The 24,565-nt window shown below is 41.3% G+C and overlaps 3 long non-coding RNA genes across 3 annotated transcripts; all 3 read left to right on the forward strand.

Moving 5' to 3' along the window:
* The first annotated feature begins 2,124 nt into the window (after positions 1-2,124).
* LOC140583065 (uncharacterized) lies at positions 2,125-6,674 on the forward strand. Its single transcript, XR_011985855.1, has 4 exons — positions 2,125-2,208; positions 4,434-4,556; positions 6,241-6,314; positions 6,425-6,674. It is a non-coding gene; the product is annotated as an uncharacterized lncRNA (long non-coding RNA).
* Positions 6,675-14,988: 8,314 nt separating this feature from the next.
* On the forward strand, positions 14,989-17,830 carry LOC140582803 (uncharacterized). The gene is made up of 3 exons (XR_011985586.1): positions 14,989-15,148; positions 16,994-17,129; positions 17,626-17,830. It is a non-coding gene; the product is annotated as an uncharacterized lncRNA (long non-coding RNA).
* A 1,700-nt stretch (positions 17,831-19,530) lies between these two features.
* LOC111853128 (uncharacterized) lies at positions 19,531-24,364 on the forward strand. The gene is made up of 4 exons (XR_011985585.1): positions 19,531-19,563; positions 19,769-21,662; positions 23,526-23,661; positions 24,158-24,364. It is a non-coding gene; the product is annotated as an uncharacterized lncRNA (long non-coding RNA).
* The last annotated feature ends 201 nt before the right edge of the window (positions 24,365-24,565 follow it).

Genomic DNA, 24,565 nt, shown 5'->3' on the forward strand with positions numbered 1-24,565 from the left:
TCTCTGAGGTTGAGGACCTGCTGCAGGCGAGTGATGACGCTCTGATGCTCTCGTTCCACCACACGGACTGAAAGATATTTAGAGAAGCAGACCACAGACCTCAAAGAGTCTGCAGCCAGAGTGACTGGCTACATCAACAGGCGCATTTAGGGTGTCACAGTCACAAAAACAATCACCACACTTTCCAACCAGAAGCCATGGTTTACAGCAGAAGGTCACAAACTGCTTAAAACCCGAGACGCTGCATTCAGAGCAGGAGGCGAGGCAGCACTCAGGAAGACAAGAGCCAACCTGTCCTGAGACATCAGGCCAGTGAAGTGTGAGCATGATCAAATAAATCAACACTCACTTCAGCAACATGAGACACACGGAGCATGTGGAAGGGCCTCCAGACCATCACAGACTGCAGACCATCACAGACTGCAGACCATCACAGACTACAGACCATCACAGACTACAGACCCACACCACACATTTGTGACCCTGACACCTCCTTCACTGACACACTGAACATCTTCTATGCACATCTTGAAGGTTGGGGACCTTCTGCAGGAGAGCAATGATGTGTTGATTCTTTCCATTCTGCACCCCCATGAGACCACAAGCATGGCAGACATACTGCTAGATATTTCTGTGGGTTTTTACTCTGCTCTTATGCCATAAATGCTTCTGATTTGAGCAAGATTCACAAGGGACAAGCAGCACGCTTCGCTTTTGTCCTTCCCCTGGCCTTCTCTACAGCCATGTCCTGTTAGCTCTCTGGCAGACGATAGTTCGATAACCACAGTTAACTTTGGCCTGCATGGTGTTGATCGCCCGCTGGTGGTGCATGGTAGATTCCTGGTGGACTGTCACATCACGAAAGATTGTATTTTATTCGAGTTTGTGTTACTGGATTCTGAATATATTACAACTCACACTCTGAATGTATTTTAAATGTTATATTACGTGCATGTGAGTGTTTTACAGTATGTCCAGCTCAGTGGGATATGAATCTGTGTCCATATCCGGAAGGCTGTGGGTTTGAATCCTATTTCTGGCAGAGTAATATTACCACTGGATCCATGAACAAGGCACATAACCCCAACTTCTCCGGGGTGTTGGAGTCTGGCCCTGCTCTCTGACTCCCAAGCTTTCGTCACTATAAACCAAAGCATCTTATAACTGTGTCTGTCTTATTCATAATGTCACATTTAGGCTCTATCTCAGAAGCTGCTTTCAAACCCATAAACACAGGGCTGGCGTCATGGGGGAACATTTGCAGGCCACCCCCCCCCCCACCAAATGAGACACTGTGCCCGCCCCCCCCCCGAAACACCACACACCAAAGACACCGTCTTATTTTTTTAACTGGTGCACTTAAAGTATAGTATTTGTATGAGTAAAAAACCATGTACTGCATTGTTATCAACTAGTGTTGCTAACATTGGCTAACAATGAACATGGCTAGAACATTCACTGTTAAATGGCTTTCTGACATGTTCTACTAGAACGTGGTTAACTTGGGTGAGATGTCATTCCTAGCTTCGACATCCGAGGCAAATGGAATTCAGCATAAGCTAACATTCAGTACTCATGCCTGACATGTTGAATGCAAAAGAAATGTGGAGGCGTGACTTTGATAAGGGCTAAATGATTATGACCAGACGACTGGATCAGAGCATCTCCAAAACTGCAATGCTTGTGGGGTGTTCAGGGTCAACTGTGGCTCATGATCTACTGTGAGCAGGCAGAGGAGGGTCAAGCCACTATCCACTGACAGGGTCTTGGGCGTCTTAGACTTGTTGATGCGAGATGTTGAAGCTATCCCGTATGGTACGGCCCAAAAGCAGGGTTACTGTGGCCCAAACCTAGTATTCCTCTAACGCTATTATTTTCACATTATTTTCCCTGTTTATGGTGTCCAGGTTTTGGCTGTACAACCTGTTACACATCCCAGCTTGAGATATTCACACATCACAAACCCCTCTGTCTGAATGCTTGTAATACCTGAATAGTATTTAACACCAGCAACTTGAAAATTACAGCCATCTTGCTCGGTGGGTGTGTCATGGTGATACTTATCAGGGACGTACCTCCTTCTCTTTGCTGTGACAACCACAAATTCTTGGTAAATCGCACCAACGCTTCAGGTCTGCCCATGATAAAGGAACCTGCCGAGATCCTTAATGACATGAAGAAACTGCTTCTCTCTGATCATCTTACTCTGTGAGTAACATTCAAACTCAGTGCTGTCTGGTTGTGTTAGAAAGAAGCTATTGACAAATTATAGAACTAAATTAAAAGTTCTCTGTTTATTTGTAAGACTTTTGATCAGAGACAGTGCAGTCTGAGTGGCTATAGTGTTTATTCTTGTGATGGGCGATGTCCAAAATAATATGTGATATTTTAATTGAAAAACATCAGGAAAAACAATAATACTGAGTTGTCCAACACGTCCGTAAATACACACACATGTACACATAAAGACAAACTCCCACAACAAGCAGACCACTTAATTTGTTTTCCTCATACCTTCATGTTTCCTTTCTCGTTAGACATTATATGTATATTCCTCTAAACAGTATATTAATAATGGAATTTTTAGACTATTAATCTATTAATTGTGGATTAACTGTTACATATTATCCACTTATAGTGCAATGGAATAAATAAATGTGCCAATAACTCAAAAAATATTAAATGAGACAAACATGTTTTGTAAAATAGCTTCGCAATGGACCATGGTGGACGATACACACCACTTCTCAAATTATGTATTCTTATACATTTCCATTAATAATTGCAATGTGAATATTCAAACGGCAAAGTGTAGAATAAATGGACTAATAACTATAAAACTAAACGAGACACATGCCCAGCAAAGTGTGCTTTAAGCTTCGGACTATGGGGATAATGCTCACCACTTAATAACTGCACCGTCCATTGTGAGCGGCAGCTATTTCAGCAAGAACTATATGTAGCCTATTTAATATCTGCCTGTAAAGAAACAGGGAAACCAAGGGATGCACAAGAGTAGCTACTGTACCAACCCAGAATGCTGAACCAGTATCTAATTACAACAGAAATCAGCTCTTTTCGTAGATATTAACATTGTTTATCACATAGTGAAAGGGTTGGAAATGCAAAAACGATCTGTGTGTATATCTGCCTGACATCAAAATCTGTGATTAAAAACTGCCTGCTTACTTTTGCTGAAAGACATAACAGCCAGAAAGCTGGAATGTAAAGCTAAGTTTACTGCAGTAAGCTACACTGTGTGTTACGTTAACTTGTTTCCATTTACGGTTATAAGATTCCCTGTAGTCAAAGTGGTGAATTAGCAAACGGAATAATTGAAATGGACATTAATCAGAATAACAAATTTTGTTTCTGAGTTTAAACATGTGCCATGATTACATTGCAAAACCATGACAAAGAAACTGTTTAATACCTACAGTGATTGTATGTAAGACTTGATAATGCTATTTAAAACCACAATTTTTACTAAATTGATTTAAAACTTTTTAATACTGTTTAATTAATGACTGGTGGAGATGTGTGATGAGCATGATCGGCCAACCTTCCTGTACAGACAACGCTCTCATGAGAATCAGTGTTACACTGCATGTGGGGGGGGAAATCAACCCAGATGCAGAAAAAATCCCTATAGGGGAACTTTACTCAGAAAGCAGAAGAATAACTGGCCTTTGGAGCACAAGAAGCACTTACATACCTGATTAATGAGGGAGCTAACGAGAGGCAGCTGGGAGTGATTTCAAAATGAGGGTTAGGAACAAGAGGCAAGACAAGAGGGATCAATGAGTAACAGGTGTGGCTGGTCAGGGAGAAGATGGGCAGGAACATTTTACATTTGGCCAGACCTTTTTGTGGATGCTAATAGAATATTACACTGCAGTTAATCTGGTGTTTCGTTCATTAGTGTGTTTGCATGGTCATCAAAGGTGAATTCTGCTAATAAGAAACATTTATTGAACCCCAAAGTTAAGAAAATCCTATTATACAGATCATTAGATTCACTTGAATATTTTGGACTGATTTGGACCTGCAACATGCAGTGAAGATCTCAATAACTAGTCAGATACTGTTGTCAGCACATGGATCGTGCTGTGATAAAAATCATTTCCTGAACACCAAGCTCGTTTTTATATATTAGTCTGGAAAAGGTTCAGAAGCCATTTCTAAGACCCTGGAGCTTCACTGAGACGTCGTCAAAATCATGTCATAGTATCGCGTCCCAGTGTCCACATGCATCTTAATCCTGCCTCTCCCACTCAACTCTACAGCTAAACAGCGCCCCCTAGTGATCCCTGTTGCCATTTTATAGTATGGTGTGTGTGTGTGTTAAAGCAGTGAAGGTTAATATGCTTCTGCCGCCTGCCCTCTGAATGGCCCCAAATAAACCATCATGCCTCCCTGTGTTTCCACACCAGGAAAAATGTACAGGTACATGTATGTGAATTATGCATGGATACCGGTGATCATCATCACTGCAATTTGTGCTCTGCTCTGCCTTCCCTTCTCTCTCTTCATGTACATGCGTGGATATGAAAAGGGTAAGTCACCGCCACGCCCCCTGCTGTAAATTTCACACCCTCCTGTGGGGAGTGGTGTGACTGTAGCTGAGTGACTGTAGCTGAGTGACTGTATGCAGCCTTTCACAGTTACAGAGGCCATTTTCTCTGTGGCTGCTGCAGCTGCCTGACAGGCCTATAGTCACACAGTCACCCACATTGGGCTGCTGTCTATCCGTGTCAGTGGTGGGCAAGATTCCGCTAATCTGCTAACCATAAATGAGCAGTAAAAAAAACCCTAGTAGACCACCTAGCTTCCTCTAAATTTTGTTACCTGTAAATTGTTTTCCGCTACCCGTAAATGTGGTAAAAAAATAAAAATAAAATTCAAGCAAAGTAAATAAACTTTTATGATGTTCCGATAATGAAGGAGGCAGGAACAGGAGTGAGAACAAACAATAAGGGGTTTATTAAAAGGAAACAGGAACAAGGCAAACAAAAACAGACTGTGTAGGGTCAAGCTGACCGCACAACTGACAATGGGGGGGGGACAAAAACTTTCACACTAGGGCACCATCAATGACCAGACTGGGGAGCATAGGACTAGAAGGCACTATTATACTGGACTAACAAAGGCGCAGACGAGGGGCAGCTGGAGTGATCCACTAAACGCTTGAAACCAGAGGCAAGATAGATGATCAACAGGTGTAGCTTGTTAGAGCCACACTAGGGAGAGAACGAGGGGGCAGGAATGCAGGGTGTGACAACTTTAATGGTCAAAAACATTTATAAATCCTAAAATCACACATATTTGTTCTGGTCTGTTGTGAGCACGTCTGCAACAGTCTATCTAGCACACTTTTGGTTGACTACGTGTAAACAGAAGACGTGGTTGGTTGATAACTTGTCAGATTTAAGGTAGTCTGAACACAGGCACAGAGGCTTAGCCCACTGAGCTACATGCTGCCCCTAATTACTTGTTTAGTCACGTAACTTGTCAGATTTGTCAGATTCCCAGACTACCTTAAATCCAACAAGTTATCTGGCTAAGCAAGAAATCCTACTTCGGCCCCTGGTTATTTGCCTTTATTTTCCAGGTTCTGATTAACAGAGCTATAGCCTATTAAGGAGCTGAAACCCTCTTTAAGAGTTCTGGGTAAAATGCACCATGTTTGTAGTCCACAAGTGGGTTCACTGAGGGCAAAATAGCATGAGCAGAATAGGAGTTCTCCAGCAAAAATGCTTGTGTCTAGCAAATGGAATATCTTTAAAAGAAAATTTATTCTGGAGATTCTACAGGATCCAATAATCACCAGTCCGAAATATCGCCAGCTAATCACTCTGGCTCTGTGGAACTAAATTGCTAACCGAGTTAGAATTTCAGCTCTTTATGTATGTTGTTAAGGGTTTCAGAGCCCAAAACCAAATCAAACCAAAGCAAAATTCACAGAATAAAAGTTAATGGCTACCATTAGTTTCCACTCATTTGTTTTGTGGTTTATCAGATTAGTGTTTTCAAAGCTAACGTTTCGGTTAGCTGTGCTCAACACAGCTCTGTATTTATGTCCCAAATCAAACTGAACTAACACACTGTATTTATTCATAACCCCACATAAAACCATAAACACAACACAGGACAAACCATGATAAAAACTGCATTGCTATTTGAACCCTTCTATGCTAAGTATCAGTCATATCTGTCAATAGTAATAATATTTAATCTCAGGTTTGAAGAAATCTGAGCGTCATAAGACAGTGAAGGAGGGACAGCGGCTTCCTGCTGGTGCACATGGGAAGCAGGTACTTCACTGTCTGATTGGCTGTCAACAAATTTCTATTTTCATCAAATGACGAGTTGCATGACATCACACAGCATAAATGTCTTATTAATCTGTGATACTGCATCATAGGCGCAGGCCAGAAGTGATGGACGACAGCTGCTCGACATTTACACAGAGGTCAATTACAGCCCACTGTGACCTCTGACCTCAGCCACACCTCCACAAGTCATGTGATCCAGATAACCACACCCTCCAAGACTCACTTGCACCTTAAGCACACATTCCTATGTCTTCATTTTGACACATAAGGGGTTCAGTTGTCTCAGACATTCAGTTATAATTCTGATTTTTTTAATTGTAATTTTATGCAGACATTGAAGTAAAGGAGTTTTCCAACTTTATTTTGGATTATTTTAAGAAATAAAATGTTCCTCTTGATTCTGAAACAAACCTTTGCTTGAATCATTTTTCATTGCAGATGATCATTGGTCAATGACGTGATGGAAAATAGTATAGATACTTTGCAAGACTTCAAACCTCTGATACATTCAGTTTGCTGGTTAGTGTCAGATTCCAAATGACCACAGAACTGAAATAGTCCCCCTGAGGCCCAGAAAGACAAAGGATGCCTTCAGTCCTCAGTGCTGTGGGAGTCTGTAGGGCTGATTATTTATTTATGAATCAGTCCATAATTAATTTTTTTATTTTTTTTTTGGGGGGGGGGGCGCTGTATGGATGGATGCATTGCAAGCAGTGTTACCACATCTTTCAGTTTATAACTAAACTGTTGCATTACCATATAACCGTGTATTACTGTATTACCAGAATATGATTGCAAAATGGCTTGAATGCGCTGTGTCAACTAGCTAATATCCTTTTCTGCTAAAGTTGCAGTGGCAACTTTTCTGTTTTACTGCCACTTCTCTCCCTTGCCATTGGTCAGTTTTTCGCCGATGCAGTATCTAGATTTACAGTACAGGAGTGTTGTACAGTAGTGACCGGTACCGGCAACTTTCCCAATTGGATGCCATTTGGGAGGTTTTGCTTCCTGAGTTGTAATGAATATTTTAAACCAGTAATTCTGTGAAAAAGTTGGAATTAGACTTTCCTGAGAGAAGTTTAGCCTTCCCCAATAATGATGTCTCTCTCGCGCACACATGCACGCAAAAACACACACACGTAGACACAAAGGTTTTTTTCCTAAATTATTTCATTTTAAAAACAACCCAGTACTGCTAGAAACAATGAAATAACAGATGCCTTTGTTACGACCCTGTCTAGGGGTTAGGGTGTAACAGAGGAAGGGAATGGGGAACACAGGGTGTGGTGTACAAGGGAACACACGTGGACAAAGGGGATATTTTTATAGTTTTTTTTATATTTTATTCACGCAAGACAGACACATAACAGCAAACCTGGTGCAAGAGCTTCAGGAGTGATAAAGGCCAAAACAATAAACAAAACCCCAACTACCGAACGAAACCCAAGTCTAACTGAACTACCAAAGAACACAGAAACAACAAAACCTATACCTAACTCCCTATCCAAATCAGTGGACACAAAGTATAACAAAACAAAACGGCAACCACTCCCTACGCACCAGATACATACACAAACACACATACAAGCCAAAGCGTAAAGTCCGAGGGGCGCGCGAAGTCGTAAACCAAAAACCGGGCGAAAGATCGAAAACCAGAAATCAAACAAAACCAGGGCAGAAGTACAGAGAAGGGCAAAGCGAGAAATCGTAATCCGAGAAACCAAAACCGTCATACACAATAATCATTCAAATAAGCAAACCAAAACACAATCCAAAATATGAGCAGAGCTCTCGAGGGAACTTTCTGTCCGGCTTTTCACTTCTGCCGGACGGAAGTGACGGCCGGCTTGCGGGGAAAGGTGGGCGGGGTCCAAACGGGGAGGCGGAGCAAGGGCCGAGCCAAGTGGTCCTGGTGGAGGGGGCGGAGCGAACAGCAGCAGGACGTAACACCTTACATGGAGGGCCCTTTGTGGTGTCACAACAGAATAGAAATCCGGTATGGCAGATGACACTGACTGGTCATTGATGTCACAGAAGGAAGATTTTCTATATAAAGAACACTGTCACCTTCACATTTCATTCTTAGCGACTATTTCAAAGCAGCCACTAGTTGCATTAGTTCTGAGAAGGAAAGTCAGTATGGGTTTAAGTTGTGCTAAGGCGCAGGGCCCCAGACCAAAACAGGATGAGGGCCCAAAAAAGAAGTGTGCTTTCCTCAGTTGCTGGAGAAGACTGAGAAAGAGAAGGCAAGACCAGGATGACAGGGTGAGCATGGCTGAAGTGAGCCTTGAGCTGCCCAGTGTGAGTTCAGCTGAAAATTCCATCGACGAAAGTATAGAGTCGATGAGCAGCCAGTTCGAAACGGCAAGCTCGGGATCCGAAAATGAACGAGATGAGCTGAGACGACGAATCGTCAGAAGTAGACTGGGTAGGGGAACCACCCAGCCAATTAAAAAAGGAGACCAACAGCGGGTGAGATGCAGGGTGGATGACAGAAAAACCCGATCCGAATCAGATCTGAGGAGACCCGCTGAGAAGCAAAGGCGACGGCCTATAAGGCAATTTAACCGGAGGAGACCAGTTCCGACATGCACAAAGTCTGACACTGAACTGGTGAGGCCCACAACGTCAGACTGAGCAGAGCCCAGCTGCGGACAGGGCCTGGAGAGGGACACCAGACTCCTGTAAGTAAATAGTGAAATGAGTATGAAAAGAAAAAATAATGAGTACAGATATACAGGTCAGACTTTCAGATATGCAGCCTTTACAAAAAAGAACACAGAATCACTAAAGTAGCTTCATTTGCACAAGTACATCGGAATGCTTCTTTTCATATCCCATCTTCTCTCCTTTGAGACCTAGACACAGTTGTTAGTGAACCTTGGAGCCTGAGCACAGGCTCAGTCATCTATCTGGGAATGACTAGTATTAAGTAGTTGGACTACTCTGGATTTGACTACTCACCACTATACTGTAAAAGGTTGCTGTACATTTTACAGCAACTTACTGGCAACTGGTTGCTAGTAAGTTACTATAAAAGAGTTTACACCATAATTACTATATTGCCATTTACAGCATCATTACCGTATTTGCATTTACAGTACTATTCCTGCATTTATATTCACAGTATTAGTACTGTTTTATTATAATTTTTCAATTACAGTATCACAATACTGTTTTTCAGTTATTTATTATTAAACACTTTATTGATCCCCGTAGGGAAATTTTTCTTAATGTCTCCCCCAGCTTGCTCTCTATAGGTGAGAGTAAGCTAGTGTTTAATGTTATTGACGTTAAACAAAATTCAAAATTTGATATGGAAAACTGATCCAATTGCAGTACAGTACTGTAAACCATAACCTTACCCCTCAAAATCACAATTACTCATGAACCTTTGTCCTTAAATACCGCTTTTTTTGTTGACCATTTTCTTTTGAAAAGTACAAATGCATTCACATTACAACTGTAACAATTACTCAATTACGTGACCAAAGTGGGGGAACAACCACTTTTAAAATGTAAACGTATACGTTCTGAAAAGCAAAGCAAGCCTAACAAAAACAAACAAAAAAAGACACAGTTATTGTTGTTACATTTCAGCAATTTTGCCAAAGTTGACAAACACTTTCATGAAAGATGCCACTAGGGGATTCAGGGTAGTGCTTTTTCGTTGGACCCGCTTTCCGGATTTCTGGGTAATCTGTGACTTTGATTGGCGATTGGTGCCATCAGTGTTGTTCCTCATAATGAACCTGCAAGTATAAGAAATAATACATTATTTCGCAAACCAGGGGGGAATTCCATGAAAGTAGCTAAAGAAAGCCAGACTTTCCTGAAAATGTCTGACTCAAACTAGCACCATCTCTAAACTTAGTCTCATGTCATTCCACTAACGCAGTTCATCTCATCCGTGACCCAGAAGGATAAGCGGTTTGGAAAATGGATGGATAATGGCACTTATGACTAACAATAATGGGTGACAAAGTGAGAGACCTTAAAGATTGTGTTATAGTACATTATACTGAGGTGTTGATAGTAATAAAACATATTAGTTTGCGAAACTAGCTATATTAATTATTAATCATGTCCAATTGCTAGCCATTTCTTGGATGCGGTTAACCAATAGCGAAGTCCGTTACAGGGTGTAGCACATACAATATAAAATGAGGAGACCTCAGAAGCAATATGGCATTAAAGCAGATCCTCCAGGTGATCATAATCTCAACCATAGTATCAATCAAACATTTTCATAGGCTTATTGAGTGCGAGCAGCCTTGGGGTGGTGGGCAGAGAGAGGCTGCCATCTACATCTACTGGAGTTGTAGTGACCCAAGTGCAGCAATCAACAAGTTGTTGGAAGGAATTCATTACATATACAGATAACATACCTGAGTCTTTCTTCACATTACCTTCTAACTGCCTCTCCTTTAAAGGACATAATTTAAATAGCTATTTATAAGCATTAATACTAACATCAGGCAGAAGAGTGAGTCCTCCTTCTCTCTGAAGTAGGCCATTGTGATGAGTGTAGACAACGCCAAAGTCGATGTTTCCATTACCACCACTATCTATGTATTTCAGGACTGTCCCAACATCCTTTTTCCACCATGGAAGTTGACTTTTTCCAAAGTGTAGCACCTTTTTCCCATTTCTGCTGAGAGAATCCATGAGTCTGGTGGTAACATCAATCCCAGTCAGCGTGAGCACAAGCTGCTTCAGGTAGAGAGACGGATCTGTTGAAACAACAGATAGTGAGTGGTGGCTGGTAGCAGCAATTTAGCCAGCATCCTCAAAAATCCTCTTCTACATAATTGCCATCATCATCTTCAATATTAAAATGCATATGATTGTCACCATGGATGTCACCGTCTTGCCTACAGCTTGATCCATCATTAAGTATTTGTGGAGGGTTCTCCAGAGAGTCTGTATCCTGCTGATGTGGAATGTAAAAGACGATTTTCACATGATTATGACTTTTTCCCCCCACAGTTGGGAAAGGGGCATGTAACCTTTCCCCCGCCCCCATCTCTTATATGCCATTTGAAATGGTCACACAAGCTCCGCAAATTGAGAGATATATGCCAACATCGCTCAGCCTCACAAATCACCGCATCCATTTGAGCAGCTCTACAGCAAACGGAATATTGTGTGCTTCCCACGCATGTGACTTAAGTGCAGCCAGTGTCTGAAAAGTGCAAGGACAAGTCGATAAACCACAACCGAACCTAGAACTAGCCTGGTTCGTATGCATTTTGATATGATGGTAAAATCTGGAAACTATTTTCACAGATAAATTACATTGTTTGCACACAAATGGCGTGAGCACTTTGACAGTTACCGCTAACGAGTTTCACGGCAAATATTAACCATGAACGGCGAATGCCGCGAGCATGTTGTAGTCAAATAAGGATGGGCACGTCGCCAGTTTCTCTCTCTTATGTTCGCCTGTTAAACCAACATTTACTTCGGCTTAGTTGACTCACCGTTAAGACGGCAGCCACTATTTTAGGATTCAAACGTAACGTCGCCGTTTTAAAATTACATCCTCCCCGCCGGACTTACTTAATTGCGCACGCGCAGGACATATCACGCGCTCTCTCATACACGGCCATAAATATATGCCGCCAATATTAAAAATGGGACTTTGTGATTAATTTGTTGCTTCTTTTAGCTAAATTATATTATCATAAATGTAAGTTTAGGTTTTTCACCCCCTCCCCCATTAAAAAAGGCTGAAATGTATTTATTGCAATGTAACAGCAATGTTCCCATTTAAGCTGCCACCACCTTTTGTAAACCGGTACCGTACGGCAGTCGTCCCTAGATTCCACACAAAAACCCACACACGGCAAACGGTAACAAATACACTTTCCTTTGTTCATGACAAAATATACTATTCATAAAAATACCAGGTTTAGGTGAATGCAGGCAGGAATACAAGTATGCCATCTAACCTGCTGAACACCAAGCCAGCAACTATAGCGCCACCCACCATCACGCAGTACAATATCGCACAACCTTACAAGGTCTAAAGAAGGGACAGGTTAGAGTTATTATCCATAAATAATCACCACCCCAAATGCAGTAACACAAGGTACAGCAAACAGTCACTCTAAAAAGGATAATTACTAGGCTTAAATGCTCAATACATAAAACATTCCCCAATAAACCACTCACTTTCTACGCTAAACCATAGTAGATATTATGGCGTTTAATTAGTGCCAAAACTCGCGCGCATAAGAACCACGCGCGCATATGAGCTCGCGAGCAGAAGATGTAACTCCCCAATTTCCCCACGCACTCACTCACAATTTATTTAACAAGATTAGAACAACCACCGAACTATGGAAGTAAATTAATGACAAAAGCCGTTGATGAAGAAAAAAAACACGTTGAATTACACTCATCGAATAAAAACGCATTGCATTAATGACACTTTGAATTTTTGGGGACTGTAATTTAATATGTGCATACATTTAAACATTGAACATTTCAACTGAAACATTTCAATCGTAATTTAATTGCTTAAATATTCAGTACAAAAATATTCGGCTTCCAAAATTAACGACTTTTGTCATTAATTTACTTCCATACCGAACTTCCCTCTGTCCAGCAGCCGCCAAGACCCTCCCGTGCGTCTGTAGCTCAGTCTGTCGGCATCGGCGTCCCGAATGCCCACCAAAAACACACACAAAAACGTCCTTCGCCGGTCACTCCATCCGCAAGTTAATCCAACATGGCCCCAAACATCCTTTTCTATCAGCTGAGTGACCAACAGCGTCCATGCCTCACGAAACATCGTTTCGTTTTGTCGACTAGTAAATATAACTCGCCGTTTTGCCGACTTCAGCGACTTATGTCTATCTCGCCGTTTTGCCGACTAGTAAATATAACACCATATCTCTACTCATCACGGTAGAGACCTGCGCGGGACGGATTTTTCAGTCCCGCTCCTGACCGCTCCCGCAAGATTCTGTCCCGCTCCCGCTAAAAATATATATTATTTTTTCCCGCTCCCGCCCGCAGTATTCAAGTTTTGTCCCGCTCCCGCCCGCAAAAGTAAACATATAAGTAGTTTTATCTTTACCGCTTCTTCCCGCTACTCTGTTATTCGTTTCACTTGCTTCCCTTTTGAGTAGCCTATATATAAAAAAAGAAACGGAAAATAAACAAATATGTTTCGTTTTATTTTAGTTTAATTAAATGGAATGATAAACATGGACACGAACGAGGAGCTTTCCAGAACATGCCATCCAGTCCAAGCACCAGGCTGATTACTTCTTGGGGTGTCCGGTTACGTCCCCCGGCACTCAGAGCGCGTAGTTTCTGTAGACGATTCGCCTGTAAATTGTTATTATTTTAATTTAGTCGTTCTTTTTGCTTTTGTGCAGTAGATAAAAGAGTATTTGTTTTTAATAAATTAATTTTAAGATAATTACATTTTGCGGGAGTCCCGCGATTAATTCTATTCTCCCGCAACCCGCACATACATGAGGACCTTACCGCCCGCACCCGCATTCACCCATGAAATCTTCTCCCGCGCCGCACTCGGTTTCTACATTGCCGTGGTGACAAGCAGACGGCGGGAATGCAGCGATTGGGGTGTCGATTTACAGGTAGGAAAATCCATTAATTTGTGTTGTTCGGGACCGGGATTTAGGTGACGACTAAGGGAATTTGACGACTTACAAGCGGCGACTTACACAAGGAATTTTAAAGGAAACATCATTAGGAAAAATCGGGACTTTTGCTTGAGCGTCCACTTGTGCACATTGACGAGTTACAAGCCGGCGACTTAGACCAGTTTTACTGTATGTCATTCATGAGGACGAAGATACAAAATAACGTTAAAAAATAAAAAACGGTTAAAAAAATATTTGAATATCGTTAACTAGCTAATAACCTTTACTGTTTTCTATTTACTGTGTTAATCTTTTCTCCTTTTCCGTTTTAACGCCACTTCTCTCCCTTGCCATTGGTCAGTTTTTCGCCGATGCGGTATCTACTGTATATAGATTTACAGTACAGGAGTGTTGTACAGTAGTGACCGCTACCGGCAGCTTTCCCAATTGGATGCCATTTGGGAGGTTTTGCTTCCTCAGTTTTAATGAATATTTTAAATCAGTAATTCTTTGAAAAAGTTGGGCTTAGACTTTCTTAAGAGAAGTTTGGCGTTTGCACACACACATATTGACACAGAGGTTTTTTTTTTTTTAAATAAATAAATATTTCATATTTTTAAATCCATACAGTTTTGCTATAACCAATGAAATAACAGGACCAAAACAGGATGAGGGCCCAAAAAAGAAGTGTGCTTTCCTCAGTTGCTGGAGAAGACTGAGGAACAGAAGGCAAGAGCAGGATGACAGGGTGAGCATGGCTGAAGTGAGCCTTGAGCTGCCCAGTGTGAGTTCAGCTGAAACTTCCATCGAGCTGACCAGTGTGAGTTCCATCGATGAAAGTATAGAGTCGATGAGCAGCCAGTTTGAAACGGCAAGCTCGGGATCCGAAAATGAACGGGATGAGCTGAGACGACGAATCGTCAGAAGTAGACTGGGTAGGGGAACCACCCAGTCAATTAAAAAAGACGACCAACAGCGGGTGAGATGCAGGGTCGATAAAAGACGAACCCGAACCGAATCAGATGTGAGGAGACCCGCTGAGAAGCAAAAGCAACGGCGTATGAGGCAATTTAATCGGAGGAGACCAGTTCCGACAAGGACAAAGTCTGACACTGAACTGGTGAGGCCCACAACGTCAGACTGAGCAGAGCCCAGCTGCGGACTGGGCCTGGAGAGGGACACCAGACTCCTGTAAGTAAATAGTGAAATGAGTATGAAAAGAAAAAATAATGAGTACAGATATACAGACTTTCAGATATGCATCCTTTACAAAAAAAGAACACAGAATCACTAAAGTTATTGCATTGTACATATAACGCAGAACTCAGATTGTTAGATATGTTGGAATTAGGGGATTCAAACTTGATTATGCATGGAGATACAGGGGATTTCATTCCATATACGCAGAGATGACTGTTTAGGTCATGGTCTTGATGAGATTCTCATCAAGTTACACGTGCCGCTAAAATGAACAATGCTTCATTTGCCATTTGCACAAGTACACCGGAATGCTTCTTTTCATATCCTATCTCCTCTCCTTTGAGACCTAGACACAGTTATTAGTGCAGCTTGCGGTCTGAGCACAGGCTCAGTCATCTGTCTTGGGATGACTACTGTTAAGTACTTGGAGTTCTCTGGTTTCGACTGCTAGTCACTAAGTATTCTTCAATTTTGACTAAAAATATGACAGATGTCAAAACCTATTTTTACTATGTACATCAAGTTTGTAGTACCTGGGACTACAGTTTTTCTGGGTACTGTGCCTTATTATAGTGAAGTTGAGAATAAATATTTTGCTTGGGAAAACACCAAAAAATATCACACCGACAGTTATTTTCAGTCATTTCAGTTATTTTATTAATTTATTTTATGCATGCATGAAGGGGCACAAACTCTCTCACACACAAAGAGCTGCAACAATATTTCTTTTACTTCCAGAAAGAAAAACATGAATGCCTTAAAAAAAAAGTTATATGCCTCTATAGGCTACAGGCATCAGGCAGGGAACCAGCCAGTAGGGGGCACCAGCCCATAACTGGTATTACGTCTTTTATTCCTGCTAATTTTGTTATACAATACAACTCTGTTACCATAATAGGGAAACAAGTAACACAGACTATATATTTACATGCATGCATATGCTGTACATGCATAGTCCATTCATGTTAATCTGGGAAAAATTGAAAAGAATGAAATAATATTTTAGGAACAATTACAAAAAAGTTTTTAAACAGTATTTTTAAAACCTAAATATAATAGATATTGTTAGAAAACATTTACATTTCTGTTTTATTTTCCATTCTTGTTTTTTTTACTCATGAATGAAAATACATATAATAATACAAAATAATATTACACTAATATATTTATATTACTAAACAAGAAACAAATAAATTAGGTGCTGAATCTTACTGATCGTTCCATTTCTGTCATTGTAAATACTTTTAAATATAAAACAATTACAAAAGACATAAACCCTAAAAGTATGATTTCACATACTAAACTAAGCATGTTTTCACGTTTGGTCATATCTTTTGTCAATAGAATATTGACATCAACACTAAATTTGATGTTCACAATGAATTCGTTGCTCTTTCCATTAATTTGTTTGCATGGTCATCAAAGGTGAAACATTTATTAAATGCCAAATCAAAGTATGTAGATCATTTGATTTGATTGAATATTTTGTCCTGATTTGGACCAGAATTGTCCGGAGGATATTTCAGTAACTCTATTACCAACAGAGGGGGCTGTAAGCACACAGATCATGATGTGATCAAAATCATTTCCTGAACACCAAGCTTGTTTTTATCTATTAGTCTGGAGAAGATTGGGAAAACATTTCTAAGACCCTGGTGCTTCACTGAGATGTTGCCAAAATCATGTCATAATATCTCATACCAGCGTCCACATGTAGTTTAATCCTGCCTCTCCCACAGCTCAACAGCGCCCCCTAGTGATTCCTGTCACCATGTTGTAATGGGGTTTGTGTGGTAAAGCATCTACCTTAATTTACTTCTCTTGCCTTCCCTCCAGGTGGCTCCACAAGCGCCACTGCGCCTCACTGTGTTTGCCCGCAGCTATACCCGTGGATCCCAGTGGTCACTGTAACTGCAGCTCTGCTCTGCATGCGCCTCTCTGTTTTCATATACATGCAGAGATACAAAAAATGGTGAGTCACCTGGAGCATCACCGTCACGCCTCCTGCTGTGAATTTCACACCCTCCTGGGGGGGAGAGACCCTGAGTGACTGCAGTTATTCCTTTGACTGCATGCCGCCTTTCACAGAGTGGGGTCCTCACTTTCAGACAGTTTTATACCTCTGAGTAGAATCTAAGCTGTAACTTGCCGCACACCCTACACCTTCACCTGACACCTGTACTTACATTCCTGGGACGGTCTACACCGTCAGGCCACAGCGTAGGGTATGCGGCTATGCGGCTACCTACTACATAGGTTCTACGCAGAAGTATTAATCAGCTTTTAGGCTGTTTCCCTTCTGCCTGTATCTACTGTAGCTGCCTGACAGTCTGATGGTCATATAGTCTCACACTTAGGGTTAGTGTGCATCTCTGCTTATGTCACTGATTTTCCCTTTACGTCAGATGACACAGTCACATGACATCATACATCGTAAGTGTCTTACTATCTCTGATTCTGTGTCATAGGGGCAGGAGAGGATTGATGGAGGACGACTGCTGTGGATTCACACAGCATGCAGCCCACTGTGACCTCTGACCTTAGCCTAACCTCTGCAAGCCACTCCTCCACGTGTTCATTTTGACACACACTGAAGTCTGGTTGAACTGTAAAAAGGGGCATACAGCCTCATTTTGAATGATTATTAAGCAATAAAATCTTTCATTCAAAAATGATTTTTCAGTGCAGATCTTCTGTGTTCTATGACTTGGTGTAAAATTGTTTCCTCATTACTCAGCAAGACTTAAAATCGCTGATAATTTTGGTTGGCTGGCGATTATGTCATCGTCAAAATGACCACAGAACAGTATCATTACCCCTAAGACTCAGTCTCACTAGAAACTAAGCATTAATACTAACATCAGGCAGAAGAGTGAGTCCTCCTTCTCTCTGAAGTAGGCCATTGTGATGAGTGTAGACAACGCCAAAGTCGATGTTTCCATTACCACCACTATCTATGTATTTGTCCCAACATCCTTTTTCCACCATGGAAGTTGACTTTGGAAAAAGTGTAGCACACCTTCTTCTACGGCTGGGTATTGTGACCAATTCGGCGATTCGATTCGATTCTTATTTTTATGGTTTCGATTCGATTTCGGTTCGATTCGATATCGATTAGCTGTCAGTATTTCATTTAAAATGTTAGTTTTGCAGACATGGGATCCATATTTTCATATAAATGCTGGTAACTGAAACTCTCCTACTTAAGTTTATTACTGAAATACACATCTACATTAATAATAGGGTGCACACAGTTGTATATTTTAAACAACTTTTATTTTAAATGAACACTGTAACAAGAAGTCACAAATATGTGACACCTTCAGGAGGAGAGGTGAATATTCATATCCTCTTACGTGAAGCACGCGCATTAAGAATCGATTCGGGGATTTCCCGAATCGATATCGTTGCGTTAAACTGGAGATCGATTAAAATCGGAGAATCGATATTTTTTACCCAGCCCTACCTTCTTCCCATTTCTGCTGAGAGAATCCCTGAGTCTGGTGGTAACATCAATCCCAGTCAGCGTGAGCACAAGCTGCTTGAGGTAGAGAGACGGATCTGTTGAAACAACAGATAGTGGTGGCTGGTAGCAGCAATTTAGCCAGCATCCTCAAAAATCCTCTTCTACATCATTGCCATCATCATCTTCAATATCAAAATGCATATGATTGTCACCATGGATGTCACTGTCTTGCCTACAGCTTGATGCATCTTGAAGTATTTGTGGATTTGAAACGTTTTCAGTTGAAATGTTCAATGTTTAAATGTACGCACATATTAAATTACAGTCCCCAAAAATTCAAAGCGTCATTAATGCAATGCGTTTTTATTCGATAAGTGTAATTTAACCTGTTTTTTTTCATCAACGACTTTTGTCATTACCGTATTTGCCGGCGTATAAGACGACTTTTTCCCCCTGAAAAACATGCCTCCAAGTGGGGGGGTCGTCTTATACGCCGGGTGCACTTCAGTTGGGATAGACATAGCTGCCCTTAGCGGCCTCCCGATGCTCGCCCGGTGCCCATAGTGGCCTCCTGATGCCCACCCACCTCATTCTACATACCATCCAGTATCGCGCAGTATCCAGCGCGGCCGCGGTGGGTCATCAGCGTGGATGCGGCGAGCATTAGCAGCGAGACAAGGGTGCCAGCCTTTTCGGCTTGACCGGCCCGTTCTACTCGGCGGGAAGCAGCAGCGCTCCGGCCCGCCCCTTGTCTACGCAGAGCTCGCACATGCGCACTAGTGCCGGTCACAAGGAGATGCAGGGGCGGGCCGGAGGCGCTGCGGTCGCGCTGCGGCCATACAATGGTGACAATGACAGGTACTGTAATGGCACTAATACTAATATTAATGGCACTCATGTAATACCGGTATAATACCGGTAACAATAATAGCACACAGGGGTACACTTTTATACATTTTGCAACTGGAGTGTGTTGTCTTTAGTGAATTACGTTTAATAAACTTGCACTGTTTTATGTTTACTGTAAATGTTTGATAACATACAGCCTTGTGACAATTTTCCTGCATGTCATAAGCATTTTAATATAAATTAACATGTTGAAATCAAATCTGATGTTCTTTTACGTTTTATTTGGTGTGTGGAAGGTGTGCGGAAGAGGGGGTAGTCTTATACGGCGAGTATATAACAAACTCTATATTTTGAGTGGAAATGTTGGGGGGTCGTCTTATACGCCCAGTCGTCTTATACGTCGGCAAATACGGTAATTTACTTCCATACCGAACTTCCCTCCGTCCAGCAGCCGCCAAGACCCTCCCGTGCCTCTTTAGCTCAGTCTGTTGGCATCGGCGTCCCGAATGCCCACCAAAAACACACACAAAAACGTCCTTCGCTGGTCACTCCATCTGCAAGTTAATCCAACATGGCCCCAAACATCCTTTTCTATCAACTGAGTGACCAACAGCGTCCATGCTTCACGAAACAACCCTCGTGTCTCTCTCTCCCTCTGAACAGTCCTCCACCCACAAAACTTCCTCCAGGGTTTTGTCATTCAATCAAAATCAAGCCCGCTAATCCTCTGAACCGCTAAACAACCACCTGATGACATTTTCCCAGTCACATGTCATCACATTATCTTCTACTAAATAGTCCTCAAACCCTTCAGCAATTAATGCACGTATTCATTATTCCGGTTTAATACACTGTCCGTAACCCTCCTTCCCATCTCTGCTTATAGTTTCTTGCGTTTATTTGAAAATAAATATTTCAAAAACTACGCAAAAATAATACCGGAAGTTCATTATGGTGTGTTTTTATCTGTGAGTGTGTCATTCATGACGACGAAGATACAAAATAACGTTAAAAAATAAGAAACGGTTAAAAAATATTTGAATATCGTTAACTAGCTAATAACCTTTACTGTTTTCTATTTACTGTGTTAATCTTTTCTCCTTTTCCGTTTTAACGCCACTTCTCTCCCTTACCATTGGTCAGTTTTTCGCCGATGCGGTATCTACTGTATATAGATTTACAGTACAGGAGTGTTGTACAGTAGTGACCGCTACCGGCAGCTTTCCCAATTGGATGCCATTTGGGAGGTTTTGCTTCCTCAGTTTTAATGAATATTTTAAATCAGTAATTCTTTGAAAAAGTTGGGCTTAGACTTTCTTAAGAGAAGTTTGGACACACACACACACACATATTGACACAGAGGTTTTTTTTTAAATAAATTAATATTTCATTTTTTTAAAACCATACAGTTTTGCTATAACCAATGAAATAAAAGATGCCTTATATGGAGGGCCCTTTTTGATGTCACAACAGAATTGAATTCCGGAATGGCATATGACATCATTGACTGGTCAGTGATGTCACAGAAGATTTTCTATATAAAGAACTCTTTCACCTTCACATTTCATTCTTAGCGACTATTTCAAAGCAGCCACTAGTTGCATTAGTTCTGAGAAGGAAAGTCAGTATGGGTTTAAGTTGTGCTAAGGCGCAGGGCCCCAGACCAAAACAGGATGAGGGCCCAAAAAAAAAGTGTGCTTTCCTCAGTTGCTGGAGAAGACTGAGGAACAGAAGGCATGACGAGAATGACAGGGTGAGCATGGCTGAAGTGAGCCTTGTGAGTGTGAGTTCAGCTGAAACTTCCATCTCGCTGACCAGTGTGAGTTCCATCGATGAAAGTATAGAGTCGATGAGCAGCCAGTCTGAAACGGCAAGCTCGGGATCCGAAAATCATAGAAATGAGCTGAGACGACGAATCGTCAGAAGTAGACTGGGTAGGGGAACCACCCAGTCAATTAAAAAAGGAGACCAACAGCGGGTGAGATGCAGGGTCGATAAAAGACGAACCCGGTCCGAATCAGATATGAGGAGACCCGCTGAGAAGCAAAAGCGACGGCCTATGAGGCAATTCAATCGGAGGAGACCAGTTCCGACAAGAACAAAGTCTGACACTGAACTGGTGAGGCCCACAACGTCAGACTGAGCAGAGCCCAGCTGCGGACTGGGCCTGGAGAGGGACACCAGACTCCTGTAAGTAAATAGTGAAATGAGTATGAAAAGAAAAAATAATGAGTACAGATATACAGACTTTCAGATATGCATCCTTTACAAAAAAGGAACACAGAATCACTAAAGTTATTGCATTGTACATATAACACAGAACTCAGATTGTTAGATATGTTGGAATTAGGGGATTCAAACTTGATTGTGCATGGAGATACAGGGGATTTCATTCCATATACGCAGAGATGACTGTTGAGGTCATGGTCTTGATGAGATTCTCATCAAGTTACACGTGCCGCTAAAATGAACAATGCTTCATTTGCCATTTGCACAAGTACACTGGAATGCTTCTTTTCATATCCTATCTCCTCTCCTTTGAGACCTAGACACAGTTATTAGTGCAGCTTGCGGTCTGAGCACAGGCTCAGTCATCTGTCTTGGGATGACTACTGTTAAGTACTTGGAGTTCTCTGGTTTCGACTGCTAGTCACTAAGCATTCTTCAATTCTGACTAAAAATATGACAGATGTCAAAACCTATTTTTACTATGTACATCAAGTTTGTAGTACCTGGGACTACAGTTTTTCTGGGTACTGTGCCTTATTATTGTGAAGTTGAGAATAAATATTTTGCTTGAGAAAACACCAAAAAATATCACACCGACAGTTATTTTCAGTCATTTCAGTTATTTTATTAATTTATTTTATGCATGCATGAAGGGGCACAAACTCTCTCACACTGAAAGAGCTGCAACAATATTTCTTTTACTTCCAGAAAGAAAAACATGTATGCCTGAAAAAAAAGTTATATGCCTCTATAGGCTACAGGCATCAGGCAGGGAACCAGCCAGTAGGGGGCACCAGCCCATAGCTGGTATTACGTCTTTTATTCCTGCTAATTTTGTTATACAATACAACTCTGTTACCAAAATAGGGAAACAAGTAACACAGACTATATATTTACATGCATGCATATGCTGTACATGCATAGTCCATTCATGTTAATCTGGGAAAAATTGAAAAGAATGAAATAATATTTTAGGAACAATTACAAAAACGTTATTAAACAGTATTTTTAAAACCTAAATACAATAGATATTGTTAGAAAACATTTGCATTTCTGTTTTATTTTTCATTGTTGTTTTTTTTTTTTTACTCATAAATGTAAATACATATAATAATACAAAATAATATTATACTAATATATTTATATTACTAAACAAGAAACAAATAAATTAGGTGTTGAATCTTACTGATCGTTCCATTTCTGTCATTGTAAATACTTTTAAATATAAAACAATTACAAAAGACATAAACCCTAAAAGTATGTTTTCACATACTAAACTAAGCATGTTTTCACATTTGGTCATAGCTTTTGTCAATAGAATATTGACATCAACACTAAATTTGATATTCACAATGAATTTGTTGCTCTTTCCATTAATTTGTTCTCATGGTCATCAAAGGTGAAACATTTATTAAACCCCAAATTTAAGAAAATCAAAGTATGTAGATCATTTGATTCACTTGATTGAATATTTTGTCCTGATTTGGACCAGAATTGTCCGGAGTATATTTAAGTAACTCTATTACCAACAGAGGGGGCTGTAAGCACACAGATCATGATGTGATCAAAATCATTTCCTGAACACCAAGCTTGTTTTTATCTATTAGTCTGGAGAAGATTGGGAAGCCATTTCTAAGACCCTGGTGCTTCACTGAGATGTTGCCAAAATCATGTCATAATATCTCATACCAGCGTCCACATGTAGTTTAATCCTGCCTCTCCCACAGCTCAACAGCGCCCCCTAGTGATTCCTGTCACCATGTTGTAATGGGGTTTGTGTGGTAAAGCATCTACCTTAATTTACTTCTCTTGCCTTCCCTCCAGGTGGCTCCCCAAGCGCCACTGCGCCTCACTGTGTTTGCCCGCAGCTATACCCGTGGATCCCAGTGGTCACTGTAACTGCAGCTCTGCTCTGCATGCGCCTCTCTGTTTTCATATACATGCAGAGATACAAAAAATGGTGAGTCACCTGGAGCATCACCGTCACGCCTCCTGCTGTGAATTTCACACCCTCCTGGGGGGGAGAGACCCTGAGTGACTGCAGTTATTCCTTTGACTGCATGCCGCCTTTCACAGAGTGGGGTCCTCACTTTCAGACAGTTTTATACCTCTGAGTAGAATCTAAGCTGTAACTTGCCGCACACCCTACACCTTCACCTGACACCTGTACTTACATTCCTGGGACGGTCTACACCGTCAGGCCACAGCGTAGGGTATGCGGCTATGCGGCTACCTACTACATAGGTTCTACGCAGAAGTATTAATCAGCTTTTAGGCTGTTTCCCTTCTGCCTGTATCTACTGTAGCTGCCTGACAGTCTGATGGTCATATAGTCTCACACTTAGGGTTAGTGTGCATCTCTGCTTATGTCACTGATTTTCCCTTTACGTCAGATGACACAGTCACGTGACATCATACATCATAAGTGTCTTACTATCTCTGATTCTGTGTCATAGGGGCAGGAGAGGATTGATGGAGGACGACTGCTGTGGATTCACACAGCATGCAGCCCACTGTGACCTCTGACCTTAGCCTAACCTCTGCAAGCCACTCCTCCACGTCTTCATTTTGACACACACTGAAGTCTGGTTGAACTGTAAAAAGGGGCATACAGCCTCATTTTGAATGATTATTAAGCAATAAAATCTTTCATTCAAAAATGATTTTTCAGTGCAGATCTTCTGTGTTCTATGACTTGGTGTAAAATTGTTTCCTCATTACTCAGCAAGACTTAAAATCGCTGATAATTTTGGTTGGTTGGCGATTATGTCATCGTCAAAATGACCACAGAACAGTATCATTACCCCTAAGACTCACTAGAAACTATATGTTCTGAGCTCCACACTTGAGCAATTTAGAGCAAT

The sequence above is a fragment of the Paramormyrops kingsleyae genome, chromosome 25 (genome assembly GCF_048594095.1).
Source record: "Paramormyrops kingsleyae isolate MSU_618 chromosome 25, PKINGS_0.4, whole genome shotgun sequence".
NCBI classification, from domain to species: domain Eukaryota; kingdom Metazoa; phylum Chordata; class Actinopteri; order Osteoglossiformes; family Mormyridae; genus Paramormyrops; species Paramormyrops kingsleyae.